This window comes from Mauremys mutica, chromosome 11, assembly GCF_020497125.1.
Source record: "Mauremys mutica isolate MM-2020 ecotype Southern chromosome 11, ASM2049712v1, whole genome shotgun sequence".
NCBI classification, from domain to species: domain Eukaryota; kingdom Metazoa; phylum Chordata; order Testudines; family Geoemydidae; genus Mauremys; species Mauremys mutica.
The window spans coordinates 35,429,275-35,453,912 of record NC_059082.1 but is presented as its reverse complement, the minus strand read 5'-3'; the positions used below and the strand labels follow the sequence as shown (position 1 = coordinate 35,453,912).

At 44.4% G+C, this 24,638-nt stretch overlaps 2 protein-coding genes across 6 annotated transcripts in view; one reads left to right on the top strand and one right to left on the bottom strand.

The window, feature by feature from the left end:
- TMEM266 (transmembrane protein 266) overlaps positions 1 to 19,902 on the bottom strand; it is a 121,746-nt gene extending 101,844 nt beyond the window's left edge. Inside the window, exon 1 of one of the 3 annotated variants that reach the window (XM_044979179.1) lies at positions 19,540 to 19,902. The gene's annotated coding sequence lies outside the window, so the exon portion shown is untranslated. Of the gene's footprint in view, positions 1 to 4,865; positions 4,960 to 19,539 lie in introns of those variants that run through there. The other 2 variants (XM_044979182.1, XM_044979180.1) reach the window with 2 other exon arrangements.
- NRG4 (neuregulin 4) overlaps positions 19,686 to 24,638 on the top strand; it is a 70,034-nt gene continuing 65,081 nt past the window's right edge. For 2 of the 3 annotated variants that reach the window (XM_044979178.1, XM_044979174.1), the window contains exon 1: positions 19,686 to 19,819. The gene's annotated coding sequence lies outside the window, so the exon portion shown is untranslated. The remainder of the gene's footprint in view (positions 19,820 to 24,638) is intronic. The other variant, XM_044979176.1, reaches the window with a different exon arrangement.

Genomic DNA, 24,638 nt, shown 5'->3' with positions numbered 1-24,638 from the left:
AATTTTAGACAAAGGTTTCAGCAATACGCTGACATAGTTACTCAAGTTTGGAATAGCTATACATCTTGACAGTTCCATTAAATTATTATATATTTATAAGATACCGCACCTTGTATGAATGACACTGAAGATACGGTGAAGAATTTGAAGGAGGAGCAATTGATGGCATGGGACATAAAGAACAGGTATGAATTTCTTTTTAGGACCAGTCAACTTTTCCAAGAATTGGACTTGGACCCATAATTGTACAGAAAAGATTTTTCTGGCAGGTATGCCTTTTTAAATAAACATGAACATTCTTTAATAATCCAGTGACATAGACACACCATCTCCTTATACACATAGAATGGGAACATTTCCAGTGAAAATGCTGTGGGGTTGTTGTCAGAGGAATGGATGGCAGCAGTGCCCATCGGACTGGGAATGGGATTTGCCAAATTCAAGGAGGCCAAGGCCAGGGTTGCCAACGTTCTAATTACACAAAACTGAACACCCTTGTCCTGTCCCTTCCCTGAGGCCCCTCCCCTCTCTGAGGCCCCACCCCCACTCACTCCAGCCACCCTCACTTACTTTCACTGGGCTGGGGCAGGGAGTTGGGGTATGGAGGGGGAGGGCTCCAGCTGGGGGTGCAGTGTTTGGGGTGGGGCTGGGGATGAGGGGGTTGGGGTACACCTGGGGCCTACGGACTGGGGCCAAGGGATTTGGAGTACGGGAGCAGGCTCAGGGCTGGGGCAGGGGGTTGGAGTGCGGGAGGGGGTGTGGGCTCCAGGAGGGAGTTTGGGTGTAGGAGGGGGCTCAGGGCTGGGGTAGGGGCTGCAGGTGCAGGATGAGGTGTAGGGTGTGGGCTCTGCGAGGGGGCTCAGGGCTGGGGTAGGGGGTAGGAGTGCAGGAGGGGGTGTGGGCTCCAGGAGGGAGTTTGGGTGTAGGAGGGGGCTCAGGGCTGGGGTAGGGGCTGCAGGTGCAGGATGAGGTGTAGGGTGTGGGCTCTGCGAGGGGGCTCAGGGCTGGGGTAGGGGGTAGGAGTGCAGGAGGGGGTGTGGGCTCCAGGAGGGAGTTTGGGTGTAGGAGGGGGCTCAGGGCTGGGGTAGGGGCTGCAGGTGCAGGATGAGGTGTAGGGTGTGGGCTCTGCGAGGGGGCTCAGGGCTGGGGTAGGGGGTAGGAGTGCAGGAGGGGGTGTGGGCTCCAGGAGAGAGTTTGGGTGTAGGAGGGGGCTCAGGGCTGGGGTAGGGGCTGCAGGTGCAGGATGAGGTGTAGGGTGTGGGCTCTGCGAGGGGGCTCAGGGCTGGGGTAGGGGGTAGGAGTGCAGGAGGGGGTGTGGGCTCCAGGAGGGAGTTTGGGTGTAGGAGGGGGCTCAGGGCTGGGGTAGGGGCTGCAGGTGCAGGATGAGGTGTAGGGTGTGGGCTCTGCGAGGGGGCTCAGGGCTGGGGTAGGGATGCAGATGCAGAAGGGGGTGTGGGGTGCAGGCTCTTGGATGGAGTTTGGGAGCGGGAGGGGATTCCGACTTGGGGAGGGGTTTGGTGTGCGGGTGGAGGTGCAAGGTTTGGGAGGGAGTTACAGTGCAAGAAGGGGTTCCAACCTGGGGCAGGAGGTTGGAGTGCGGGGTCTGGGAGGGAGTTAGGGTGCGGGAGGAGATTCTGACCTGGGGGAGGGGGTTGGGGTGCAGGAGGGGGTTCTGGCCGGATGGCACTTACCTCAGACAGCTCCTGGTTGGTGGCACAACGGGGCTAAGGCAGGCTCCCTGCCTGCCTTAGCTCCACGCTGCTCCCAGAAGCGGCTAGACGGAGGTGCAGTCAGGCGGCTCTGCACGGTGCGTGCTGCCCTCACCTGCAGACACCGCCCCTGCAGCTCTCATTGGCCGCACTTCCAACTCAAAGGGAGCTGAGGAGCTGGCACTGGGGGCAGGGGCAGCATGCGGAGCTTCGCTGATCGCCCCTGCACCTAGGGGCCGGACATGCCATCTGCTTCCGGGGAGCTGCGCAGAGCCAGGGCAGGCAGGGAGCCTGCATTAGCTCCGCTGTGCTACTGACTGGACTTTTAATGGTCCGGTCAGCGATGCTGACCAGAGCCACCAGTGTCTCTTTTTGACTGGGCGTTCTGGTCAAAAACCGGATGCCTGGCAACCCTAGTCAAGGCCTATCAGGAAGAGACGACACAACTGGTCCTCTCTGAACAGTCACATGCTTTCAACCTCTGAAGGGATTCTGAGGCTACAGAACAGTTAGTTCAAACTCTAGCAGCATTCGCATACAGTGTATTTTGCCACTAATTCACATGCTGGTTTGTGGACAGCATATGGAGCATGACTCTATGGTGCTGAGGCCAGCTCAAACCACCTTGAGACTTGACATGCCTCATTTCAAGAGCCCTGACGAACTCCTGTGCTATATGTGATTACGATGTATGTCACACTGGAAGCATGTCATGCAGGCTGTTCTCACCGACATAAGCTGTTGCCTGACTCATCTTGTAGCAAGTTACTACAAGTGCTTCCCTTCATTCTGCAGAAAGGAGGATACCGTATGGGCCATACAAATGTGAGAAGCTACACAGATCTGTTTTTCCTGTCTGTTTTAACTTGACTGTTGCTTTGCTAAAGGAAAAGAAATGGTCCAAAACACAATCAATCATATTGACTGTCAAAGTCTTTCCCTCTTAGGGTAAGAAAATGTGGCATTCTAAAATATATTCCTGACAAGGGGACAAACTTTCCTCTCTCTCACACTAGGAGACAGTGGAATTATTGAATTTACACCAGAGTACGTAAGGGCAGAATTCAGCCATAAGGCTAAAGCTTTAAGCCACTGTCATGCCCTTTCCAGAGCACTATCATCACTAGATGGTGCGTAAGACTTTTAAAGTAAAAACATAGCTGAACAAGTCAAATTACCTGTTTATTTAACTTTGGAGCTCAAGAGCTAACTTCTTCCAGACACTGAAAAATAGTGACTAAGACTGCATCCTTCAGCACATGGTAGGATTTACTCAAGTATCCAAAGATACACTCGGTGGCCGACAACCCAGAGAACTAACCAATGAAAGTTCAAGAGGTGGATTTTATCATCCAGAAGTTTTCAAACTGGGGTCCATGGACTGTTGATAGGCCTCTGAGATCTGGTTGGTCACAAAATGCTGGCTTCTCTGATTCCCCCCCTCCCCCAACGACTGACTAACCGACTATCTCTCTCTCTCACACACACACACATTTTTAATATCATTTTGCCACATAAGCATTTGCTGTAGTTACCACAAAGATGTTATACAATGGTAGAGAAGTGGTCCACAAGACAATGTTTTTAAAATAAGAACTTACACTGTAAATGAGTTTGAGTACCAGGCCCCCCCCTCCCCCCCGAGGATTCAGGGGGCCTGGAATCTTCGGCCTGCCGCCGAATTGCTGCCGAAGACCCGGCACTTCGGCAGCGGATCCCGGAGCAGAAGGACCCCCCACCGCGGGTCTTCAGGGCACTTCGGCAGCGGGTCCCAGAGTGGAAGGACGCCCCCACTGCTGAATTGCCACCGAAGACCCGGAAGAAGCTCTGGGGGCCCGGGCCCTGCGAGAGTTTTCCGGGGCCCCCAGAGAGAGTGAAGGACCCCACTACAGGGGCCCCGAAAAACTCTCATGGGGGCCCCTGCGGGGCCCAGGGCAAATTGCCCCACTTGCACCCCCCTCTGGGCGGTTGAGTACCCCTGCCAGGGCTGACTTTGATGGATGTTTTGCAGGCTTGAATACTGCAGGATCAAGGCTCAGATCTGCTAGTTATAGGCTTTATCAAATACTTCCATATGAAAATTCCATATATACTGCACACAATCATTTAAAATAAAACAAATATCCCTTTTCCCATACTAGCTGTAATAGTGTAGCCATTTCAGATGTGTACATTTTCTAATGTTAGCATTGAGATTTATACTACGTAATCCAAATGGAACATAAGAATGACTATACCGGCTCACTCAGACCAATGGTTCATCTAGCCCAGTATCCTGCCGTCTGTCAGTGGCCACTAGTATCGGATGCTTCTGAGGGACTGAACACAACAGGGCAATTAACAAGTGATCTACCCCTCTCATCCAGTCCCAGCTTCTAGCACTCAAATAAAGTAAAAGGTTGTGAAGAAAACGTGTGCTACAAGTTTCTAGACAACCAGTTTGCACAGTATCACTATCTATTGCTAGATTTTTAGTTGTTAGGTGTTTATTTCTAAAGGGCCTCTGAGCATCAATCAAAATACAACTGAAAACAATAATTATCAAAAAGGCAACATGGGCCAGTGCATAAATCCTAGAACTGGTTTAAGTGTATATATATACACACACACACACACCAAAAACAAAAAACACTGAGACAAAATCTAAAAAGAGGGATAAAAAGATCAGTCTCCCTGAATATGCCACAGATCAACTCTTCCAGCCCCTCCTTTTATTTTGAGATTATATTATGGGATGATTGGCAGTTCAAACCCCACCAACCTAAATGCCATGACAGGAGACCAGGGCAGCAGGTGGCTTCATAGCATATATTTGATTAGCCCTTGCCATACATTTCCTCCCTTGTTTATGTCCCAAGCATCCCTGTGAGCAGATGGGTGGTTCCTTCAGTAATGAATGGGAGGGATCTCTTAGCAAGGGTATGATGAAACAGTAATATAAAATTAAGCCATCAGTTAAGTCTTGTTGCTCAAGATAGAGAGGAAGAAAAAATAGAGTATAAGGGTCATGTACTGAACCTGATCATCAGCATGAATCAGCTTATTTTTCGTGCTGGCTAATCCCTTCTTTCCCCTTCCTCTATTCAAGGCAAAGCAAGGTTATCAAGCCCAACTCCCACAAAGTCAATCCAAGCCCTCTAAATATACAATACTTACTAGAAATAAAGCCCATCTGTCTTGACATTCCCATTGTTTGGAATGCACAAAGTGTCTGGAGGAGAGCAACTTTATTTCTGCCAAGGTCAGCAGAGGTGATCAGGCTTCTGTTGGTGATTTCTGCACACGGCAGTGAAAACCTGGAGTTTGGACTCTCAGAGTTTTCCCTTGGGAGATCATTTTGACACCTGGGTCTACTCTATTTTTTCCTACACCCTGCTAGAGGAAGCAAAGAAGAGATTTTGGACCTTGGTCTCCTGGCACCTCATTTCTCTCTGCTAAAGGCAAAGGGCTGTCTGATTAGACCAGTACATGATTTTCTTTCCATTCTTTCCTCAGTTCCAGAAAAGACAGATGAAATACCCTCATATTTACCACATTAGTATGGATTTTTTTTTAAACTTTTCTTTTGGACCAACTGTATTGTACTGTTTTTTCTTGTTTCTTCCCTACAGCCTAGGAGAGTCACATCCATAATTAGGGTGACCAGGGATTGGAGTACATCCTTCAGAAAGATATTCTTCCTGCACCAACAGACCACCACTGGGACAAGTCCGATATTATCCTGGCAGTAATATTTTTTAATCCAGCTCACAGTATTTTGTCTGTGGACTCTCAATTTTTCGAGTGAGCATGAATGTTCTCTGGTCCACAGGACTAGGTCTAGTCAGGATGCTCAACAGCCTCATGCTCTGACATACTAGAATGGTCTCTTTGAGATGGAATTCTGTCAGGTACCTTTATTGGCACCTTTCCACATATACCCACTCATATCTGTTATTGCTCCAAAATGGGAGCTTTTGAAGAGCACTGAGGGAGTGGTTTCCTTAATTCACCATCAGCTCCACTAGCTGAAAAACAACAAGGAGTCCGGTGGCACCTTAAAGATTAACAGATTTATTTGGGCATAAGCTTTCGTGGGTAAAAACCTCACTTCTGCATCTGAAGGAGTGAGGTTTTTTACCCACTCGTTGTTTTTGTGGATACAGACTAACATGGCTACCCCCTGATACTAGCTGAAAAGGTTTCTGAGATCCTGGATACTGCTCAATTTGTTCTCTTTGCTGATCTACTTTTTGGCAGCTATTTATGGTAGATTCCTTTATGTATGATAAATGCTACAATCATCACTTCTCCTAGGGGAAGAGTAAAAGTGCTGATCCCAGCCCAAACGGGTATATAGTTTGTACTGAAAATGTAACTTATCTACTGCAAGGCAGAGAGTTCTTTGGTGGTCTGAGAAACCAGGGATATGGAAAAACACACTATTAATTATTATTATGATTAATTGGTACCACTGTAGTTAGTCACAGGCCAATTTAATGTGCGAGGCCAGAATTTTTTGCATTTTTCAAATAGTCTCAGTTCCACCACTCTATTGTTTCTTCTTTAAAGCGTAAGTGCTAGGAAAGATAAAATTAGCTGCCTAACTTTTAGGCAGAGTGAAATGTGGAGAAGAGAGATGGCACACACAAAAAAAAAAAAAAAATTTCCACCCCCTGCAAATTCACTGTGGCAGTTGGTGACTCTGCGAGATGGACAAGTTCAAAGCAGGAACCCATATATCTGGAATAGCTGCAAGCCAAACCCAGAACTGCCATATTTTGTCAGACTTGCAAAAACTGTCAGCCACTAATAAGATTCTACTACAGTTAATAATTTACCATTCAATAGCAGCTTCCATTTTAGGATCTCAAAGCACTTTACAAACAAATGAAGTAAGCCTCACAACCCTGTGCGAGACAGATGCTATCTCCCTTGTACAGATGGGGAAACTGGGATACAGAGAGGTCGAATGAAATGCCTATAGTCATGCAGGAAGTATGTGGCAAGGCCATAAATATAATTTAGGCTTTGTCTACAATGCACTTTCGTTGTTAAAACTTTTCTCGCTCAGGGGTGTGAAAAAAACACAGCCTTAAATGACAAAAGTTTTAACCACGAAAAGCGCTGGTGTGGACAGCCCTTCGTCAGCAGGAGACATTCTCCCGTCAATGAAGCTACCGCCCCACGTTGGGGGTGGCTTTATTTTGTCACCGGGAGAGCTCTCTCCCAGCAACAAAGAGCAGGTACACTGTGCACCTTACAATGGCGCAGTGGCACAGTCGTGCAGTTATAAGGTGCGCAATGTAGACATAACCTTAGACTTCCTGACTCCCACTCCTGTGCCTTAATCTTAAACTTATTCTACCTTTAGTTTGGAAAACGGAATAGTGTAAATATCCCCAAACATTACCATTTTTCTTCATTTCTCTTTAATTTGTGTTTAAAGCGAGCTTATATAGTATTCTGTGATGCTGCATACACGCACAAAATGAAATTCAATGAAACTGAAATACCTTGGAAACTTTTTGAACTGCTAGTACCATACAGCAAGTGGAAGTGTGACACAGAGCATAATATGCACTGTGTTTGCTGCTGTAAAAATTTCATTGAACACAGCTCCCTTCATTTCTTATATCAATCAGGTAACAAGAGATTCAAACATTTCACACCTAGGCTCTAATGAAAATGTTGCTGTTATCTGCTTGATAGAGACCAATCATTCAATGAAAGATCAAGCTGTTGCATGAGTTCTGAATGACTACATCATGTCATTTGATAATGTGGTATCTTCTGACCCAGACAGAGCTGCCTACAGTATATAATTAAAGGTTTCAGATACACTACGTTTGCTCCTGCCAAATGCTGTTCATGCAATATGCTCTGTGCATGCAATGAAAGCAATAGCAAAACACTCTATTTCAGCCTGTGAACCGCTTTGATAAACTGTTTTAATGAAACCACTGTTTAGCACCAAGATCAGATGTCCAGAGTCCTTCTAGAGGATCAAAATATCACCAAGCCAGCTGTTTCTCTGCAGTACCTAATTCTTAATTAGCAAGAGATGTATTTTTGTTTCTGGCTCTTTGTTTCTTTTAAACATTATTATTAATAATCATTTAAATTATGGTATTTTCCCAATCAGGATCAGGGCCTCACTGCATTAGACACTGTTCAAACAGAAGAGACAAATCCTGCCTACAATCTAAAAGATGAATATACTTCAACGTGAATTTTAGAGCCTGTGAAAGGCACAGAGCTTGTGAAAGGATGGAAGGTGCTGAGAGTGAAATCTTCTATTTATCTACAAAACAGTCAATAGTGCAAGTGCAAGCTTCCAGGCCAGTGTGGATCAGTGCTTCAACCCTGATCTGGAGGTTCCAACTTTAAGTGCGACTTAAAGTCCAACTTTAATGAAAGCTCATTCTGCATATGGCCCATTAAATCCTCACTCTCTCCACTGAGGCTGTCAACAAGTATGCCATTGTTGTATGCAGTGTTATTGTAGCCGCGTCCATCCCAGGATATTACAGAGACAAGGTGGGTGAAGTAATATCTTTCACTGGACCAACTTCTGTTGATGAAAGCTTATCTCTCTCAATAAACAGAAGCTGGTCCAATAAAAGATATTACCTCATCCACCTTGTCTCTCTAATAAGCATGCCAATTGAGGCGGTGTTTTTTGGAACAGGATGTGGATACCTGCTCAATTGACAACGAACTGATGCCAACATCCTAATTCATTTAAGCTGTCAAAGAGCCATTAGATATGAACTAATTCATTCACTATCAACCATTGCCTTTTATTTCTAAATTTGTCAATTGAACAATACTTGATTCTTCTTCCTCTGTCTAGTTAACTTTATCCAATGCTTTCAAAATTAAGTGAAAAAAAGTGTATTGTTTTGTGTTTTAAAGTGAATCATTCCCTTGCAATCTTACAGGAAACCTAAATAATGTTGTGCTAGTGGCATGAGAATCAAAAAGTGGCAACCAGACTGGTTTCGCTGTTCAAAGTGAGGCTTAAAGAACTCAGTCAAAATGAAGTTAACCCAATTTTTTAAAAAGTGACAATAAGTACTGTGTATGGCAGGGGTGGGCAAACTATGGCCCGGGGGACGCATCCGGCCCTTCAGATGTTTTAATCTGGCCCTCGAGATTCCGCCAGGGAGTGGGGTCCGGGGCTTGCCCTGCTCCAGCGCTCCAGCTGGGAGCTTGCCCCGCTCCACGTGTGCCGTGGCTCTGCGTGGCTCCCGGAAGCGGCAGCATGTCCCCACTCCAGCTCCTATGCATAGGGGAAGCCAGGGGGCTCAGCACGCTACCCCCGCCCCAAGTGCCACCCCCAGAGCTCCCATTGGAACCATGGCCAATGGGAACTGCAGGAGCGGTGCCTGCGGACGGGGCAGCGTGCCGAGCCGCCTGGCTGCGCCTCCGTGTAGGGGCTGGAAGGAGGACATGCCGCTGCTTCCGGGAGCTGCTTGAGGTAAGTGTCACCTGGAACCTGCACCTCTGACCCCCTCCTGCGCCCCAACCTCCTGCCCCAACCCTGATCCCTCTCCTGCCCTCTGAACCCCTTGGTCCCAGCCTGGAGCACCCTCCTGTACTGCAAACCCCTCATCCCCAGCCCCACCCCAGAGCCTGTATCCCCAGCCAGAACCCGCCTCACCCAGCACCCCAACCCCATCCCCCAGCCTGGAGCCCCCTTCCGCACCCTGAACTCCTCATTTCTGGCCCCACTCTAGAGCCTGCACCCCCAGCCAGAACCCTCACCCACTCCCTCACCCTAATCCCCAATTTCGTGAGCATTCATGACCCACCATACAATTTCCATACCCAGATGTGGCCCTCAGGCCAAAAAGTTTGCTCACCCCTTGTGTATGACCTACACACTTTAATAGGAGAGCATGGCCCCACTGTCGTTGGCACTGAACACATGACAACAAGATAGTCCCTGCTCCAAAGGCCAAGGTAGTTTCAGGTAATATACATGCTTCTTATTCCCCCTACCAACTTTGTTGTTTTACAATCACATTTCGTATTTTTTTTTCTCTCCCATTCTGCTGTGTGAAAGATCCAAACTAATGACGGGGGAAAATGGGCAGTACACATAGGGCTAGCTGTCACACGCAAAAAGTAAACAAACTGAAAAAGTAGATACAATTTCTTTGAACTTTTAGCTGTATTAATCTTACGGGTTACTTGTAGATTAGAAGAATCCATGCAAAATTGTGATTTTTTAAAAATATACTTATTGGTATCTCTCTGAACCAACAAAATACATAATAGAAAGTTAGACTGTAAACATTATTTCAGTTTTTAATAACTTGAAGCTCGATTATGGCAAAGGAGTCTACACAGACAGACCCTTACACTCATATGTTGTCCCACAGGAGGCAACAGTTCTTGATTTTGTAGGACCTGGTCATTAACATATAGTAACAAATATGATGATTTTAATGTCTCTTTAAAATAAATAAATTATATATATTGCAGCTCTAGACTAAAACCCCACATATAAAAAAGAAGCATTTTAAAAAACTGTTTGTTTAAAATTATCAGATAAAACAATAAAAATAGAAAGTATTTAGGATGTTTGGTTTTGCACTTAAGCAAAAATACCAGAAATGGGTTTGTACTATGGAGCAAAAATATAAAGACTGAGTTACTAATTAGATATACAGTACTATCTGCATGTCTAAGGTAAGATACTCATCACCATACACATTGTTCCAACAAAAAATATTTTAGATTTTAAACAGGGCAGAGATTGCCTCTTATCTGTGTTTGTACAGCACACAGCACAATGGAAGTCAATGCAAGTTTTTCCTGAATAAGAAATGTACGATGGGTTCCTGCATGAGGACCGCATGATAAGTGCATATATAGCAACCAGGTGGACACTGCAGTGCCATATGCTCCCCTCCACTGCAAGGCAGGGAATTGAGCAAAGATAAATTAAACTGGGTGGAAAAGAAAGAAAAGTGGGGGATGGCAGAGCAGGGAGGATGGTGCCTCTGCGGCATGTTGCCCCCATGCCAGGAGCCTATATAAACTCCTCTGCCCCTGCTCACTGTAACTTGGGACACAGAGATCAGGGTAGGGAGGGCAATCCCAAGGGGGCACTAGAGAGTCACTTCTCTCCTCAGCATAATTCTTGCTAGGCAGGTGGATGTCTTGCAAAATTAAATTAATGTTACACCTACCATGATTAACTTCCTGAAAGACCCTTTTGAGAAAGGGTGGGTATCACAAAAGCATGGATTAAAGAACCAATAGCATCATGGCTCTTGAGGTGGGGGGGAAGTGTATGGAGGAAGACAGCACTACAGAGGGACAGCTATGAGCCCTCCTGAGGCTTTGGAACTTCCTTTTCCCATGGATCATAGAGCCCTTAGAGGTCTAGAGGCCACGTCTACTCAGCAGTCTCCTCTGAATCTCTTCTTGCCAAGGGGAACTTGTGCCAGATACTCTTAAGTGAACCTTGGAGCTTCCTAAGCTCTGTTGTCCCAACTGGAAGATACCATATGGTCACATATTATAATGACTCCAAGGATTATTTGCCTTTGAGATTTTTTTTATAACTAACACCTTTAAAAGTTAAACATTTCTATTTATGTAGTTTACTATCAGTTTCCCTGCTCAAAAATACTATTTATTTAAAAATAATCAGTGAACAATCAATGGGATTGGGCAGAATGGGAGTGGGCAGAAAGGATAGAGAGAAAAAACTGATGAATAATAGTTACAAGTGCATATTTTAAAGGTTCTTTTATTTATGGATCGACTGTGTAAGTGAACATGAGTATCTTGAGCTGTCTCCCATTTCTATTTAAAAAAAAAAAAGCTGTTTTCCAAACCTAATTTTATCTTTCCAGATAAGAATGTGATAATTTATTAGAAGGGGCCTGTAAATTCCACTAGCCTATTAGATACTGAGAAAAGTCATGGGTTGTTTACTGACTGATGCACATCACACGCCCAGTGATCATACCTTGGCAGTTTGCTAATGTAAATTATTACAGCTAAGAGCTCATGAGCTAACTAAAAAACTTTTTAGAATTCAGTTTTTGCAGTAAGAAGGCCTAAGGCTTCATATGGAAAATGTAAATCAGTAGAGAGGTATACCTTCAGCCAGAAGGGCTGATAGTTCAGATGGTGGATTTCCCACAGAAATTATACGGTGGGCTTGGACAAATGAAAACACTGGGTGAAATCCTGACCCAAATGATGTCAGTGGGAGTTTTGCCATCAGCTTTAATGGGTATACCTATGCTGCAGTTAAACACCTGTGGCTGGTCCATGTCACCTAACTCGGGCTCGTGGGGCTCAGGCTGCAGGGCTATAAAATTGCAGTGTAGACATTCAGACTCTGGGACCCCATGAGGGGAGAGCCCTGAGAGCACAAATCAGATGGCACGGGCCATCTGCACGTGTTTAATTGCAGCACAGATATACCCATTGAAGCCAATAGCAAAACTCCCACTGACTTCAATAGGGTCAGGATTTTACCCTTTATGTTTGGGAATTCTCATCTTTAATTACAGGGAAAAGCTGGTAGTGACCCCTGCATTTAAGTTTCCTAACACTTTCCATTATAAAAGTTTCTTGCAACTTTTTTTTTGAGAAGCTCTGACACCCCCATTGTTTACAAAAGGCCTTTGAAGTTCAATAGGGAAATAGCCCTCTGGCTATAAAAGTGCCCTTTCTTTGTCCCGTGACATTTCATGCAGATTTAGCTAAGATATATATTGTTTTAAATGGTCATCTCATATCCCCTGCTTGCCTGGCTCAGGAAAAATCTGGCAGCCTGCCAAAATAACAACTGTATATGAACATTCTAAAGTCAGGTTCATGACATTGTCAAAACATCAGTGCACACTGCATCAGGAAAGCCTAGGAGCTTCTAGGGCGGGAGAGGAGGAGGGTTAGGGTAACCAGATGTCCCGATTTTATACGGACAGTCCCGATTTTTGGGTCTGTTTCTTATATAAGATCCTATTACCCTCCACCCCCTGTCCTGATTTTTCACATTTGCTGTCTGGTCACCCTAAGGAGGGTTGAGGGGAGAGAGCCAAGCCAGGCTCTCCCCAACCACTCCCCTGGATTAAAAATATGCCCCTAGTGGTCCACCCCCTATCTGGGTACAGCACATAGGGCAGGAGCTCCCCCAATTCCAGGAGAGGAGAGAATGAGAAAGGTGGGTTGGGAGGATCCTCCTTCTCACCTTCAGACCCAGCACTTGGCCCCCATAGCCTATCCTTCAACTCTGAGACAACCACCTTCTCCTTCTGTAATTAGTCTGTACCTCAAGTAACAGGTAAGTGTTGTAGGTTTAAGGTTAAAATCCTGCTGCTAATATTTCATTGGGAGAATTGTTAGAGTTGCACATAGTAGAATGTTTTCTCTTTTCTGTTAGTTGTTGCTTGGAATTTCTGAGGTTTTTCTATGTTACAAGACTGTTATTTTGACTGAAAAGTCAAGTTCTTGAAAGTTAGGAAATTCCAGATTAAAGGTTGCCCGTGCATCTTTAAATCTGCATTATTATACAGTATTTAATTACGATTACAATTTTTTCCACAGGACATCCCCCCCCACACACACCTCATTCTGTGTAAAGGGTGTACACACAAGGGGGTGAATTAAATTTGCACAGACAATCTTAATCTGGCATTTCCTAACTTTTGAACGCTTGACTTCACAACCTAAAGTTCCCATAACATAGTTTTTTAATGTAATTATATTTGTATATAGTGCTATAGATGTACATGGTACTTTATAAAGCAAGGGAAAACATGGTACTGGCCCTGAAAAGCTCACAATCTAAATGATCATAGTATAAGGGAAAAGATAAAATGGAAGTGGGACAGAGGGAGAAATTTTTACAGTGGAAACATTACAGTTTTGAATAAACCAAGGAATAAGCAGATGTTCCATAAAGAATTCTTTAGCAATTGAATCACCCCCATATGCTTCTCAAGAACACATAACAGATTCTGCCTCTGCTTAAATTCATGCACCACCAATGATTTTGCTGGGATTACACGGGTGTAATTGAGGGCTGATTTGGACCCTATAACTAAATTAAGTATTAAACACTATTACATCATTCTCATCAAGCCACTCCAAGCACAGCATATAGCTTGAGTAACTGGGTCTTCAAGGAGAGAGACTGTGAAGGAATCTGCCCATTACCTCTTGTGCAACTTCAGGGCCTGCTGCACCCTGGAACCACCTTGCTCATTGATTCCCCCAAGGGCAAGGGCCTGTGCAGCCAAAGGGTGGCACAGGGCAAGTTTAGCCCCACAATAACAACAAGCAAGAATTTTTATTTTATTTTTAAAAATATAAAGCTGGAATTTCACAAAATACATTAAAGTGGAGCTAAACTGATAAGCAACTCTAAAAGTATTGGTGAAGTTTTGTATTTATTCTGGGTTGGCAATAGTCATATCAATTTTACAAGTCAAAAGAACAAGCTTTCTGTATTGCTCCACTGCAGACTCGGGGCCTGCTCCTGCACCCATTGAAGCTAATGGGAGTTTTGCCTTTGGTTTCCATGGGAGCAGGCACTCAATCTAGGATTCAAAATAAATAAATAAATCTAATATTTTCTTCCTCTTATATAACCACTAGCAATCAAGATTCTGCAAATAGAACTTAGTTGACACTTTTGATGATAACATATGCGGCAGAAGAAACCCCAGCTCACTTTCCCATGGCTATAGTAGCTCTGCAGCATTAACAAAGATGAAACTTTTTGTCTGTAAAGTAACCGAGTCCTCCAGGAAGCAGATGGGCCGAGCAAGGTGGCATCCTTACATTGAGCTCCATTCACTACCCCTTTAAAGAGGTAAGAGTACACTGTACTCCTGTACAGTGTTTACACTATGTAGCACAATTAGAATAACTGCTTGTTCTGCATTCAGGTAGGGCAGAAAATTTAAACATATGCAGATGCTGGAACATGTAGACTTTTGCCTTCTGGTAAAGAGGTTGGACTTCTGTTGGTACGGCAGTCTAACTTTTCCCGCTTTTGCTTTGGATATACTAAAACACAAAAGCCCTTAACCATCCCAGAAAAATGCTACCTCCACCCCCTTTAATAAAAGAAGTCCATACAAAGGGAAACTCAGAGCTCCTTCACCATACATTAGCACAGAGACAATCAGAGAGGAAACAAGTATCCAGCACCCAGCCAACCAGGGATGCATGAAAACTGCCATTAGCCATCGCAGCAGAAATAGCCATGTGGCACAACGAGAATGGTGGTGGTGAGTACTGAACTGCATAAATCCCCATAGCTTTCTAGTTGTGCCCCTCTAAAACAGCTATATCATCGCCCACACACTCATACATTGGGACAGACATGGTGCCTATGGAAACAGTTAACTCTACACCCTATGTTGCATCCAGAATATCTGTCACAAATCACAGGCAGTGTTGTAGCTGTATTGGTCTCAGGATATTAGAGAGACAAGGTGGGTGAAGTAAAGAGAGACAAGCTTTCAAGCTTATACAGTGCTCTTTTTCAGGTCTGGAAAATTTACTGAGTGTCACAGCTGGATTTATGGCTTATTACAACAATCTATAACCCTCTTAACCGCCCCTTTTGTCCCCCAGTTTTATTTTTTGCCCCTGTGACTGGAGAGGTGTTAATTGGCCACTGCACCTTGAATGGACCCTTTAAATATGTGTTAACTACTTATGCTAAACAATCTGTTCCACCTTGTATTTAACTGTGACCCTCTGAGTTCATTGCCCAGATCTGAAGAAGAGCTCTGTGTAAGCTGGAAAGCTTGACTCTCTCACTAACCAAAGTTGGTCCAATAAAAGATATTACCTCACCCAGTCACAGACATTTCAACTGAGCTCTAGGTTATTCATTGCACACACACACTACAAGCATGGCCCCATGCATGCTAGATCAAGGTAGATCCCGGCTTAGCAGACCTTTGTCATGCCCTTACTAACACCCCCTGTCTGCATACAGCCCTGTTATATTTTAGTTCTAAGACTGAAATAATTGCTCACTCTTGATACACATTTCTTTTGTGTAGAATTTGGAGTAGTTGCCCATCAGGCTAGCCGTAAACTTTCTTGTCTGACCCAGACTTTCTCATCCTTTGACAGAGAAACATACCACACTGTGTACAGGGTCTGCATAGTTAATTCTGCAACTCAGTGAGAAAAATGAACATGAAGTTACTACAATTTGTTCAGAAACATGCCGGAGTCAGTGAGCATATGCACTGCCTCAGGCACGCAGGCACTTTACTCACTGAATTGGACCTGCAGTCATTTTTCTGACCATCAGCCCACTGTAATGCTGCCCAGGACACAGTGTGTTCAAAGCAGCATGCACTCGTTTCCTGTTCTGAACCTTTCGTAAGAGAGGGAGAAGCATTCCTTTCCTTTTCTGCACAAAGTACACTGTCTCGCAACTGTTCACAAGCTCAAGGTAACAATTATTTAATGCCAACATCTCATCTCTCAACAGAAGACTCTATATGTCAATACCGAACAGCTGTTGTCTAATTTGTGTGGAATATCTCTAATGTGCTCATACTACATTAATGAACTTTTTACAAGTATTCTGACATACCTGATCTGCAGGAATTTACAGTATCTGCACAAGAACTAGAAGAACCATACAGTACCAGTATAATCTCAGTTCAACCCTTTACAGATAAGACAATTTTTACAATATATTAAGCAAAAATCATAAACAAAATCTTGCCATATTTGTAAATATCAATTAATGGTCACAACAAACAAAATAATAAAACAACACTGGTTTTCACTTAAATGGATACAAGCACGAGAATCTTCAAATTAAAACCACCACAGAATGCTTAGCTCAGTCCTGCTGCGCTAACTTTTTCAGCAAACATAGCTGGCAATATATGGCAATGCACCTCACAATATATTACACACACTGGATTCAATATAGAAGATGTGTTTGTGTGTGGGTACATTTGTATTATATATTATACACACTTGTGTTATACCTATTACATATTAAATCTTTTGTACCTACAAGCAAATGTGGCTCAAGGGGTGTGCACTCAGTCTGGTGTTCAGCCAAGTGATTGTCTGTTGTCAAATATGCATGTACAGTATACAGAAATTTACATCAAACCACATTTACCAGCCCCTTTATATGTGGACAATAGGACAACAAACTGAAATAGTGATTCATGTTAACTTAGGAACCTCACTAAATTAAGTTAATGTGACATGCTATGACATCTTATGTTTGCACATGGATCTCCAACGTTTACTGATTTCACCCCTATACATGTGTGTAATGAAAGAAAAAAGATTGTTAATTCTGTGCTACATAACTATGCAGCAGATTACAGAGGGAAAACTAAACATTTTCCTGATAAAAAAAAAAGAGTCCTTATGGATTTGGCCTTCAAAAACTATTGCTGGTCTTCTTGCTGTGCTGTGATGTGATACCATGCTAATGTAGGTCAGAACCTTGTTGACAAGAGTCACAGTATAATTTTATGGATTTACAGCATTTAGAATGAAGGCATGATTCAAGAAGCATTATCCTGAAGAAATCACACAAAAGATGGATTTGGGGTGGCGGAGGGGAGAGAGAAATGCGTTAATGCCCCCAGGTTCCTGGGATTCTTTATACTTATATCTGGGGATGAATATGTATAAGGTGATTCCCAAGGCCTCTTTCCAGGATCAAGTATGTAATTCTTAATCATGTACCTGCTAAAGTGTTGCTAATTACTTGTATCCTTGTGAAAGACTCAGTAATGTAGACCAGGACTAGCAAGGTACAACTAAGCAATGATGGAAAACAATTTTTCTGGTTTTACAGCTACTGACACATCACAGAATTGGAAAACTCATCAGCAACTAAGAACTGGATCAAATCCTAGGCAACCCTCCACATACTTCATACAACTCCACACCAGCCAGAGCTTATATCTTTTTTGTTTAGCTTTTCTTTCTTAAACACAAGAAGTTCTGTATCTTCTTTTTCATTAAGTACAAATATTTCGGAGTCCATTTTCCCTCATCTATTTATATTTATTAATAAACTAATGATGCACTTAATAGAAATAACGAGCAGAGAAAGGCATCTAAGACACGACCTGCACCAGGGGCAATTACAAAAAGGGTAGTGCCCACACAATATACTACTTATATACACCCTCTATAGGGAATCACGAGTATGCCTGTTGTATTGAGGGCAGTGCACTGCCATATATACTAGTACAGGAATCCACAGTCCACCTGTTATTTGCATGGTGGGTGCTATGCTGCCATGTCTTACCTCCAGACCCCAGTGCACATTTATTACACTGAAAGAAGAGGATGGACTGACACGTAACCTGCTTTAGGAACTCCTCAGCATACCAGTTTTGTATATTTATCCTCGGGACAGGAAAGACAGACAGATCACAATGCACCTTTCTATAGGAACTCCACAGAAATCCCAATATGTAGGGAGGGCAGTACTTTGCCATGCACCATGCCATTGGGTGCCCACAGCCTGTTCCATCGGGATGGATGGTGTTTGAAGGATGACCTGCCCTGCTCCAGCACATATCAACTTTATACCCTGTAAAATGAAGGGGGTTGGGAAAAAGAAACATTCTGTGCTAAAGCCTGCTTTATGGGAGGGGGAAGGGGGTGGAATTCCCTGCCATAGAAGATCATATAGGATCATAAGACCATACCCTGCCATGAGGATCCCACAGACCATTACATGTGAAATGCCCTGCTCCCTGCCATAAGAACTTCACAGCCCTAGTCTATGGGGGATGCCCTGCTCCCAGCCACACAGCCCTTTTATACGGGGGAATGACCTGCTCCCTGCCACAGGGACCCGCACGGCCCTGTTATATGGGGGATGCTCTGCTCCCAGCCATACAAACCTGCTATACAGACCCGTTATATGGGCGATACCCTGCTCCCTTCGATACAGACCCACACAGCCCTATTATATGGGGGATGCCCTACTCCCTGCCATACAGACCTGCACAGTCCCATTATATGGGGGATGCCCTGTTCCCTTCCATACAAACCCACACAGCCCCGTTATATGGGAGATGCCCTGCTTTCTCCACAGAGACCCAAACAGACCCATTATATGGGGGATGCCCTGCTCCCTGCCATAGGGACTTCACAGTCCTGGTCTATGGGGGATGCCCAGCTCCCAGCCATACTGCCCCAATCAGCCCTGTTATATGGAGGATACCCTGCTCCTTGTCATACAGACCTGCTATACAGTCCCATTATATGGGGTATGCCCTGCTCCCTTCGATACAGACCCACACAGCCCCATTATATGGGGGATGCCCTGCTCTCTCCACAGGGACCCGAACAGCCCCATTATAAAGAGGTTGCCCTGCTACCTGCCAGAGGGACCCGTTACGCCCTGCTCCCTGCCTCACAGCCCCGGACAGCCCCGTTATATGGGGGATGCCCTGCTACCTGCTATAGGGACCTGCACAGTCCTGTTATATGGGGGATGCCTTGCTCCCTGCCATACAAACCCACACAGTCCCGTTACATGGGGGATGCCCTGCTCTGTCCAAAGGGACCCGCACAGTCCCATTATATGGGGGATGCCCTGCTCCCTGCCACACAGACCCGCACAGCCCCGTTAAATGCGGGATGCCCTGCTCTCTGCCATACTGACCCACGCAGCCCGCTATGTGGGGGATGCCCTGCTCTGGCAGAGGCCGGAGGTGGTTTGCAGGGCTATGTGGTATATTATGGAGGGGGGTCCCCAGCGCCTCCCACTGCGGGTGGGACTGGGCACGTGTGCAAACCCTGCCCTGCGGGAGTGCTGGGGGGGGCGGGGCCGGGAGACACATACCTGATGCCCGGAATCCTGACATCCCGCTCCGCTCTGCAGCAGCAGCAGCTCCCGGGATCAAGCTGGCGCGCGCTCTCCAGAGATCGGGGTTCCAATGCGCGCGCACTCTAGCTCGCTGTGGCGCGTGCACGTGCCCTGTCCTACTCCTCGCTCGCTCTCTGGCGCGCTCCCTTTCTTCTGGGTCGCCTAGGAAACAACCGGCTGTGGCAGCTCAGTTCGGCTCGGGGCGCACGCTCAGCGTCACGTGGGGCATGCAGGCCCAATGGAGACGACGGACTGCGTAAGGCTCGTAGTACTACGGTAGGGGGGAAGGGAGGGAGGAAGGCAGGAGCCCCTGTCTCAGGAGGGGGGACCCTTGAGGAAAGGCCTCACCACCCAAGGATGGGGCAAGGGAGGGGCGCCTGAGGAGAGCGGGCTCCTGACGTATGACTCCACCCTCTCGTGAGGGCTAGGAGTGGCTCCTGAGAGACGCTCTCTTCGCCTTAGGGGGGAGGGGAGGAGCTACTGCGGAGAGGAACCCCTCTCCCCACCTAGATTGGGGGAGAGGAGGAACTGTTGAGGAGAGACCCCCCTCCCCGCCTAGATTGGGGGAGAGGAGGAACTGTTGAGGAGAGACCCCCCTCCCCGCCTAGATTGGGGGAGGGGAGGGACTGTTGAGGAGAGACCCCCCCACCGCCCTAGATTGGGGGGGAGGAGCTATTAAAACCTCCTCCTCCTGCATTGGGGAGGGGAGGGAAGAGCTGTTGAAGAGAGACCCCCCTCTTGCCCTACATTGCGGGAGAGGAGGAGCTATTGAGGTGGGAACCCCAACCTAGAGTGGGGGAGGGGAGTCACTCATGAGGAGCATCCTATCCCTAAAATGGGGCCCTGCACTGAGGTGTTGCTCTGGGGTAGGGGGCAGGAAGGACAGGTGTGTACTAACCTGGCAACTAGGGTGACCAGATGTCCCGATTTTATAGGGACAGTCCAGATTTTTGGGTCTTTTTCTTATATAGGCTCCTATTACCCCCCACCTCCTGTCCCAATTTTTCACATTTGCTGTCTGGTCACCCTACTGGTAACTGAGCCTGGGATTTGTTGCTCCCAAGGAGGTTGGCTGTTAGTGCACAGTAAGGTGCAAAGTTGCCTTATTTGGTCCTCCCCACATGAGGAGGAGGCACCTCTGTGGCTTCCTGGTGCTATTTGCTACCACATCTTTAATATGCAGGGGGAGATGTGAGACATTACCATCCTGAATTTGCCCCAAGCAGCACCACAACAAAATACCAAAGTCCTCACCCCGTCATGGTCTTTCTCAAGTCCTGTATTTCAAGAATAGGGATGTGAGGTTGTACTCAAGGGAAAAATCAGGACCATTTGGCAAATTCTGGAATTACAGGAAACCTGCGTCCAATTGCCAGGGATAAAGAGCTCATTGTATTCCAATTTAATCCAAAATCCATCATGGTCAGAATGGCATGTTGCCACTAAAACCTCTTGTCCCCTGGGGCTGTGATGCTTGGATTAATCATCTTCTTCTGGGGGGTCATCTTTTCTGTGCAGTTGGACCAAGATAGAGCATTGCATATTGGTATTTGTCTTTTCAGCAGGCTATGTTATTCAAGTCAGTATAGTGTTTTGGACCTTGGGAGCCATCATCTCTGCAGACTGAGCTGGTTGATTATGAAGACAAATGTTTGCATGCTGGGCCCCATAATTTTCACAGGCTACATTTCTAGAATAAAAATGGATGCTAGAATCATTGCATGTTAGGACTTGTCATATATAGGAATTGTACCTTTATACTAAAGATGAAGATTGCAACAATCTACACTGTCAATGCAAATTAAATGTTGTCCTGGGGCTCCTGGCATGTTGCTAATGTAGTCCTCAATTGAGCAACGTTTGGGCCCTGCTAGTGTAGTGCCAAGACTTCCCTAATTTTGCTTTTATGATAAAGGTTTCTCCCCCCGCCCCTTACTAAAGTTCTGCTTGCTTATATGTACACCAGGACAATTACATAATCACAAAGAGAGTGAGCAGCTGCAAGATTACATTGATTCAGCAGATTGTCCTATCTGAGAGAGATTACACCAGTAGAGTAAATAATACCCATTTATTGGAGTAAGCGCCAGTCAAGTAGAACAAATTAATCGAAAATTAAATGCAAAAAATAAACATCAAAATAAGGTTAAGAGCCTGTTTTAAACTGACAAAATTCAGGGAATCCAGTTTTTAGCACTACACTAGCAGGGCCCAAATAGCCTAGCTATTATAGAGGTTTCTAGACAATTAGATTGTGTTTGGATTGTGCTTAGTTTATAAAAACTAGTTACTTGAAGCACTCAGTGACCACATTTTAAAATTAAAGTTTTACAACATATTTTTCAGTATCTCAAAAGTGATATGGACCTATTATTTTATCAAATAACCACTGGCCAAATTGGTTATTAATATACCAATTTCTAATAAGAATGGTCTTGAGATGTGATGTTTGGATCTGGACCTCAACTTTACTAAAAAATTGAAGGAGAGGTAGAACTGGGATTCTGGTAGGGGAATATCTATAACTCGGAGTTATGAATATAAAAATTAATCCCACATTGGGAACCTTAAAATTTTATTACACTTAAACTGATTTTTAAAAATACACATTTAAACAAAAGTGTTTGGGGATGAGGCTCTATGAGAGTGAGATCTGGGATTATCGTAGAGAAGAAATTAAATGTATGAGCACACAGTGTGACTTGTTCGGGGTTGGGGTGTGTATTTATACTAGTTTCTATCTAAAACTGATTAACTAATAATTCCCCTTGCATAGGCTGACGATCAGATTGTGGAGCGCTACCTGAAATACCAGAAATTACATACCCCTGTATGTACCTGACAGATTTGCAGCATCCTCACCTCACAAGTGAAGCTGCGCTGAGTACCAGAATCTTCAGACAGATAAATCAGGAAAAGTTTAATACCTATTAGACTTGTGCTTGAAGCTTCATTACCCACCAGCTGCTTATATATCCATGTATGAAATTGGTCTATGTGGGGCAAACTTTATGAGCACAATATAGTCCATGTACTTAGAGGAGTAAACAATGTTTGTACATGGGCCTCTTCACGATACAGTTAAATAGGAAATCCCTGCCTACTGTACATGTGATTTTACACATCTGCCAGCTAACTCAAAGATTAAAATACAAAATCAAGTATTTAAATAATGGGACAAATTCTGTTCTCGTTTACACTTGTGCAACCCCTCTGAGCTCAGAGGGGTTGCACAAGTGTAATTTAGGGCAGAATTTAGTCCTGTATGTGTGCATTTGATACTCGGAGGGAACACAAGTTCATTACTTACCTATTGTAATTTTTCACTGGTGGCAGATAGAATGCATAATTTTCCTAGGCAGTCCTCTTGTATTTTGTGGGGTTTTAATTTATGGTAGATGTGCAAAGTATAGGAAGGGTGCCTATAAATATTTTTTTATAAATTTGAAGGAAATTTTAATAAAATTGAGTAATCTCAGTATAAGTTAATGCAAAGTATTAATATGTTAGACATTCTTCTTTTTGTTTAATTTTTTTAAGATATGGTGTGAGAAACAGAAGTGGAAATTACACATGCATAATATGACTGAAGACTTTACCATGCCTATCATTTAATGAAAGGCATGGCAAATTAAAAAAAACAACAATAGAACTTAGAACTTTGGCTGTGGTGGGTCACAATTGAGAAGCTTGCTTGTGATATGTCTTTCATTTAATTGGAAGGCATGTCACAAAATACTACAGTCTTGCAAATATCCATTAGTCAGATAAATACACGGTTCAGCCCTGTTTACTTCCATTATTTAAAGGACATCCAAAACATTTAGGGTTTTAGATAAATGAAGAGTGCTCCATTATGTTGGGTTATGTTACAGCTTGTCCTTTGGTTAGATAGGGTATATACCTATACAAGGTGCACTGTGCTGAGCTATATGTAATTAGCCATTACATAGGATTAACTAGGATGAAAAAAAGAGGGACAAATATCTGACACTATACAACTGGGGATTCTGAATATATGAATGAACAGTTGGATGAAAACTCTTAATAAAATTTTAGGAGTGGAAGATTTCCCTTAAATTTGCTATAAAGTCACAAGTTTGATCTGTGACCGCCATGTCATGATAAATGTTGGTATTATTAGTATAGCCTTTAATTAAACGGATGATGATGATGATAATAAATAGTAATACTATCATTTCTGTAGAGTCTAAAGATCTCTGTAAGCAGGTCAGGTTCATAGTCTATTTTGAATGACGTGTACACACTATATATATATATATAGTCCAAATTTACTATTTTTCTGGGGTTTGACTGTATTGGCAACTTATATGACAAGTATAATTACATAACAGAAATCTCTGGCTAAGTTTTCTCCCCAAGCTTTGCTGTCCCTTGGGTTTCCTTGCAGGATTTCCTGTGCTCCAGACCCTTCTCTATATTCCAGAAAAAACACCTCATATCTTAGTGGCAGCTAACCAAATCCAAATGCCAGAGTGATACAGCAATAATTAATCTGCATTTTTATTCAGGCTTTTAGCACTGGAGCTTACTGTTGCTTAACTGATAAACGCTGCATGCCAGCGCAGGGTCTAAAAAACTGTCATTATGTTACGGTCTGAATGGCCCCCTACCACCCAGTCTCTAATGCATCAGAGAACAGGAAATATGACAAACTTTACAAGCCAGAATCCCACCCAGGTTCTTTTGTTATGTTGACAGTATCAAAGAAAATGGATTTTGGAAGAGGGCATTCTCTTTTCTGGTCCTTATTTTAATAACTACTAATTACAAGCAGTTATGGTTTGTTATACCCGTTGAACAACAATATCCCCATTTCTGGAAAATATCCCTGAGAGTAAGGCCTTGTCTATACTATCACAGTAAGTCGACCTAAGTTACACTACTCCAGACGTGAATAATGTAACTGGAGTTGCCATAGCTTAGGTAAACTTACTGTGGTGTCTACACCATGTTGCGTCGATTGGAGACGCTTTCCTGTTGACTTCCCTTACTCTTCTCGGAGTGGTGGATTACTGGAGTCAACCGGAGAGCGCTCTCCCATCGTTTTTGCG